At 40.8% G+C, this 6,778-nt stretch overlaps 1 protein-coding gene across 3 annotated transcripts in view; it reads left to right on the forward strand.

Moving 5' to 3' along the window:
- The first annotated feature begins 828 nt into the window (after positions 1-828).
- The window catches only part of BTBD10 (BTB domain containing 10), a 74,909-nt gene continuing 68,959 nt past the window's right edge, over positions 829-6,778 (forward strand). For 2 of the 3 annotated variants that reach the window (XM_031041621.2, XM_031041624.2), the window contains exon 1: positions 1,380-1,574. The gene's annotated coding sequence lies outside the window, so the exon portion shown is untranslated. Of the gene's footprint in view, positions 981-1,379; positions 1,575-6,778 lie in introns of those variants that run through there. The other variant, XM_081798568.1, reaches the window with a different exon arrangement.

The raw sequence follows: 6,778 nt of genomic DNA on the forward strand, positions 1-6,778 counted from the left end.
CTATAGAATTACCTCATTTGATTTTAGCTTACAGAAGACAATTTTGACAATAAATCAAGATTGGTTAAGTTTTTGTTGTTTTGTTGCCTGAGGATTTTTCTGAAGTTTCTCCCTGAGAGTCCTTGTATTACAAAAATTCTGTTAGATCACTCTTCTTAGAAATCCGCAAAGATTACTGGGAATTTCCAATTTAGCAGAATGTTGGCAATAATAATTTGGCATACTATGATAATAACCTCTGTTTCCCTTACGTCTCTGATACGTGAGTGTACTTAGACGAGGAAGAAGATAGTCACTATCCTGTACTGTACAGCAAAACTCATCTCCTTAGCATAAACTTGGGTTTGGAAAACACTTCGGTTATCACATGTGGGAGACTGAGAGTTTTTTTCTCTTCCGAAATAAACAATGATTACAAGTTTTTCAACAAAGTTCTTTCCGCAAGATCTGTTCTCATACCAAATTACTCAAACCAGGTCCTCTTCCTCTTTGCGTCCTCTGCTTGCAACGCCCCTCCTACTCTACCCAAAACTGGGGAACTCTTACTCATCCTAGATTCAACTCCAATGTCACCCGCTGGTGGAGGCTTTCCTCAACGTGGCAGGCAGAGCTCCCTCTCTGCTCCTGCAGTTCACTGCGAGCAACCCGGTTTTTATGAGTATAGTGGGTTTACATTTTCGGGCTGGTCTCGCCCCCACGGTGTGAGCTTGGAGAGCGGAGACCGCCTCTTATTCCCCACCCGGGGTGGATCGTCCAGCGTTTGACACATGGTAGGCTCAGTTAAGTTGGATGACTGAAACTCTGTTAATTGGCGACCTTCTGCCCACAGGAGCAACATGCGACCCAGGTTCCTCTCGACGTGGGCTAGGCGGCCCAACTGCTGGAGTTTCAGCTGGCACCCCGGTTCCCGCCAAGCCAGCTTTTAAAAACAAACAGCCGCGGACACCCGGCCTCCGGACGACTGCCTTTCACGGATCCAGGTGGGTTAATAGCCGCCAGCTGAGCCCGCAGTGGCGATTTCGGAGTTTGCTCAATTGAGGGAAACCTTTTCCCTGAGCACTCAGGGTCCCAGAGCTATTTCTCTAACTCTGGGCTGGAGACGCCGTCCGTTTTTTTCTAACGGTGACAGGAAGTCGAAGAAAAAACGTGGGACTCAAAGGTTTGAGGGTAACTCTGCTCGCAGCCACTCAGACTTCAGGATCGCCTTCAAACCCAGGCTAACGTCTGTGAGAGTAGGCGCCCGGCACTCTGAGACCCGAACCCCCAGGCACAAAGCCCACCCCAAGCTGCCGCTCCCTCAATTGCCCACACCCTTAGCGCCCCGCCCACTCCCGGGCGTCTAGCCGCCATTCTCGCGAGAATACGGCTAGCCTCGCCTCTTCGGACTCCGGGCTCTCGCGAGAAGAAGCTTAAGAGTCGGCCTGTAACCCGCCGGGGCGGCTCTGCTAGCCGCAGCCGCTTGACTGGGCGCCGCCACAGACACCTCCGGAGGGATCCAATTGAGGAGGAAACGGAGGTGTCCCTTGCCCCCGCCTTTGCCTAGGCCCTCCGTGGACACTCAAGAGGGACTGCAGGTTCGAGGGTGACTGGTCTCAGCTGGGGAACTCGGTGGGGGCGGCGCCGGAGGCTGGGCTTGGCTGGGCGAAGGAGGAAGGGGGCGGAGGGCGAATCTGGGCTTGAGCGCCGGGCTGCTGTGGTGGTGGTCTGGGCGGACGTCCCAGACCCTGCTAGGAGACCGTGGGTGGGGTTCTGGGCTCCGGCAGCCGGCACCCGATTCGGAGAGGCAGGGGTGGGACTTGGGTTTTCTGGATGCTGTTTTTGGGTTGGGAGTCCCGAGGCCTTTCCTCGGGGATGAAGGCGATACCCTCCTCATCCCTCCTTCCCAGGGCTGAGCTACCCCGTGCCCCGCCCCTTTTTCTGTCACCGCTGGGCTAACGTAGCGACATCCTCAGGAGGGCGCATCACAATAGGGGATAGAGTAGCAGGTAGTCTCCCTTTGGGTGAAGAGGAGTGAGACTCCAGTCATGTGCTGCGTGGTTTTATGCTGTTAACAGTATCACGTATGGTAAAGCTTTGTTTTCCCAAAACCTGCACAGAAAAGCTGCCTGTTTTTTTCTTCTTCAGATGCAAATCCCCTAACACCCTTTTTCCTCGTTAACGGGGTGCGGGGAGACGAGACATCATTTGGTAATTTGTTAGTGTGGGGGCAAGGAGACCATCCTTGGGTCTCGTAGGTTTCGTACAGTAGTTGTCAGTATTTAGAGTACATGATGAAAAGTCACTAATCCACACTTGCTAAAGCCAGAGCCTGACTTACTTGTCTCTTGGTGCACTTAGCATATAAAAATTAATTTAAAATTTCTTAATCTTTAAGAGTCTTCATGCTTTTTGTTTAAATTAATCTCAGTGAAACAACCCAGTATATTGATTTTATTTGGACAATTAGGCATTCCCCACTCCCCCCACACAAATTTAACCAAGAATTTTTAGAAAGGGGATTAAAGATAAATTTTGAATGAAATAGACTGTAGAGATTGGAATAAGAGGTCTAATGGAGAATGCAACCATAAGGACCAAAAAAAAGTTTCTGTGCTGGAGACACGGTCCAGGACTGAAGTCCAAGCCTTGAAAAATGAGGACTGCAGTTGTCATTTGAATGTAAAGTGGAAAGCGGTAGAAAATATTTGGGAAAGGACTTGATGGTGATTAAGACCTAAAAAGTGCGTGAGAATTATTTTTGAAGGTGTAAATATGTTTTATAAATTTCCCAAAATTTCTCAGAGTTTGACCTATCTACTATTGTTATATATAAAGAGAAAGTTAAGAGGGGGAGAATCTGAAGCATGGAGTGTGGTAAGGAACCATGGAGTTAACATAGTGCTCAATCAGGAAGGTTTTTAGTGTCTCAGTGTTTTTGAGTTTTTTTCACCTTTTTTTTTCTCACTCCCAGAAAAGCTTTCAGATTGGCTTTTTACCTTTATGTCACCCTTCACCAGTCTGAATTTTTTTCTTTCTTACCCTTTCTTCTAAGCCTTGTGAAAAATTTTTATTACTGAGTTGCAAACCAGCAAGATCTGCTTTGTGGTTTTTTACGTTTAGGTGACGTGGTGAAGTGTGAGAATGAGCTGGAAAATATGCACCTTTCGTAGGAATATGTTATGAATAGCAAATTCACATGCCTTCAGGTACTAGGCAGATGAAAATGAGTGAACTGCACTAGAGAGTTTATGCTTTATCTTAGAGGGACATCCGGTTATCATGTCCACCTGATAAGTGCCATACATGAATGTGGGCCTAGTTTTCAGCCTTCTTTTTTTTTTTTTTTTTTAAGTCATGGTTCCTTGGCTAAATTTTCAGCCTTCTTAATAGAACACAGGAAATCTAGATTTTTACTTGTAGTCTCTTGATTGTTAAAAATATTGACAACTACTTAAAACAATTAAAAATAACTTAATGTGGCCCAACCAAACCCAAGTCTATCAGTAGTTGCATCCTGCTTTCCAGTTTTGGACCTCTGTTATAGGTCAGAATGAATAAATTTTACAACTGGAAAAAAAAAAGATTTAAAGCAAATATGCCAGTTAGTTTGGAATTTCAAACCTAGGAGGATTTGAGAAAAATGTCAAATTGAAAACAGTAGATAAGTTTAATAGCCAAATTTAAAAGCCTTGAAGTATAGTATGGCAAATGGAATTGGTACTTTTTTAATGTTTTAACTATGGAAACAACCAAAGAAGAAACTTCTCAGTATTTATGGTTTAATAACTAATAATAAGCTGAGCAAAGCTAATTTATAGGTATCTTGTAAGGAAATTGATTCACCAAGAGGCCCCTTACTGTACTTGCAATTAATACGTGAAATTAAATTCAGGAGACCCTCTATAAGTCATCTGTAGTTTTGAATGTTTATTGCTTGCTCTGCCATCCCACATTGTCTTCCCAGTCATTGACTTTTACTGGAAGCAATATTAGTTTTTTGGGTTCTGTTCCTGGCAGATGGGGTGAGGGGAAGGTGTATAGAGATAGAAAGAAATGGGATGGGGAGAGTGTGATGTGAAGACTCATGTTCCTCTTCTTTACATTGTATATTAAAAAATTGATTTAAATAGTTTTTCTTGTAAGAATAGTTATTTGGACTAAGCACAGTGCATTACACATAGAGCTTAGTGATATTTGTAGAATTGAATCCCATGGATTAAAGCACATTTACCCATTAGTGGGAAATACTTTAATCACATAATCTGATTCATACTTAGTTGGACTGAGGGGAATGGAGTTTAGAGGTCAGACCAAGAAAGAAGTGGACCTTAGGCATATTGAAGGCAAGGTGGGGAGTCTTTGCAGGGGATGAGGGTGAGAGAGGAGGCTAGGTGAGGGAGAGAGTTTTGAAAAGGAAGATAAAATGGTGAAGTACCCTTTCATCTACTGTGCAGTTTTACAAAGAGCTCTACCTTTTACAGCTAAATTTACCATAACTCATACAAAGACTACAGAGAATATTGGTTTTTCATGAGGACCTCTTGGGTAGTTTGCAGACTTGATTTTCTTCCTTTTAACCCAGTCTTCTCAGGTCAAACTAGTCTATTATCTCTTCATCCAGTCCCTCCTCCTCTCTATAGTATAGGAAGTGAAATAGGAGATGTGAATTATGTTTGTGAGGTGTTGCTGTTTGAGAGTTTTAAAATCATTCTGAAGAATCTGTTGTATACTTGTGGAGATTATGTTTGTTGAAGGGGGAAACATCATTTTTCCATCCCCATGTTTCTACCATGACTTGTAAAGTTACACTTTGAAGTGCTAGCCGCCCCCCCCTTTTTTTTTTTTACCTCCAAGTGCCTTCCCAAGAAAGCATTAGGTGAAGTGAGAAGGGATTGAGTATGTTTTTGCTCAGTGCTTTCTGGTTCTGTTTTTGGAACTCCAAGTTCTTAGGATATACATTTTCTATTTGTCTGTATTGTAGATTTATCTGAGCAGGCTGGGCCCTATGAGGGAAAAGGAAATGGAATATCTACAAATCTAAGTAAGTTTAATTTATGTTTGAAGTAATAGGAAGCTTTTTTGGCCACTGGTTTTAGCTGTATTTTTATCTTTATTTGTTTGACTCCTGTGTTTTGTTTCTTTACTTGGTTATGAACCCACAGTAAGGGAGGAAGAGATACTTAGGGGTGTTCATTAATGGAGGAAGAATTATTTAAGATTTTTTTTTCTTCTTTTGGATAGAATGTTTGCTAGGGTTCAAGCTGATGTTACATTTCTCCTCCTCTGGCTTGCTCTGGTTTACTTTGGCATCCTTGAAACACACGTCTTGCTAAGCAGGTAGCAATCTAGAGCACAGAGATGGAAGGCAATCAGAATTCAGAGATCCTCCCTGGGAGAGGTTTAAGAGGTTAGTAGATGTTAGTCGTAGATGATGGCAATACAGTGAGCTGAGTACTAGAAACAGCATGAACTTGATCATAAAAGAAGAAAGATTTTATGTGGAATACGTGACCTTATGTAGATTGCTAAAGATCAGTAAGATGCTAAAAGATATCTTTGCCTGTCAAAGCATCTTTCTTTGCTCTTAATTACTAGTTTATATTTTTCTGTTTGAAAATGTAAAATATCTGGCACTTATTTTTGTCTTTATAGTTGAAATGAATTATCTATTAATATTTTGGGTCACAAATTGAAATTAACATTTAGTATTTGGATGGGGATGAGTCTCATAGTGAATCACTGAAGTACTTGATTAGAAAGTATAAATAACACTTTTCTGAGGTCATTTTAAATTGTAAACATACTTCTCTGCTTGTAATACCCTATTTGGGATCATTTAGATCTGGATTTAAAGCCAAATGTTAGCTCTGTGAGGTTACTTAACCTCTATGAACCTTTGTTTTCTTACATGAAAAATGGAGAGAGAGCACAATTGTCATGAGTTTGAGAGTGAAATAAAATATGTAAAAGTGCTATGTAAATAGTAAAGTGAATATCACTTATTAGCACTTTGTTCTGTGTTTATGCTCAGAAAATAGCCAGTGATCTTGAAACACACCCATCAGGTAAATTTACTTTTACATCCAGCTATCTCTTTTGGAGGGAAACAAGTTCAAATGGCTACTTACAGCCTTGCCATATGACACTTCCACTAGGAATTAGAAATGTTTTTTTCTTTTTCTTTATTCTAGTCAACATTGAACAATAGAAAGCTCTTTTTCTTGCTTTTCATGTTGGCATCCATTGACTGATAGCTGGTATTCTATGTAATTTGAATGCCAGGTAGAATAGTAGCAAAAAGGGAAGGGAGAATACATTGGAGAGATGGTTTCGCATTTTAAAAATCATCTATTAGGATACTGTTATTTACTTCTAAATATAAAATTATTTTTATTTGGATTGTTTCCCTTTTGTTTCTTTGTTACTGTTATAGCAGGTAAGTAGGAAATTATCCTATGTTTACTATTTGTAGATTACATTAAATCTCACCTTAAAAATAAGTTTTAAAGTTCACATACCTCAGAATGTGAATCTGAGATTTCAGGTGCAAAATTATGCAACAAAATATTTTTATAATTTTCTTATTCTTGAATGGTCATACAAATAGTGCTGTATTATTTTAAAGGTAATTATTTCATTCAGGGCAGTGTGCTTTATGGAATGCAAGATTGAATTTGATTTTTCTCACATCTAGAGAGCAAACACAATCTGCTCTGTCCTTTTGGTTCCTTATTTGTTAGAGTTTTCTTAAAGAAGTTCCTATAAGAATAATGCAATATATGTTAAAAAAAAAAAAAAG

Source organism: Leptonychotes weddellii, chromosome 11 (genome assembly GCF_054177405.1).
Source record: "Leptonychotes weddellii isolate Sample4059 chromosome 11, ASM5417740v2, whole genome shotgun sequence".
Taxonomy (NCBI): domain Eukaryota; kingdom Metazoa; phylum Chordata; class Mammalia; order Carnivora; family Phocidae; genus Leptonychotes; species Leptonychotes weddellii.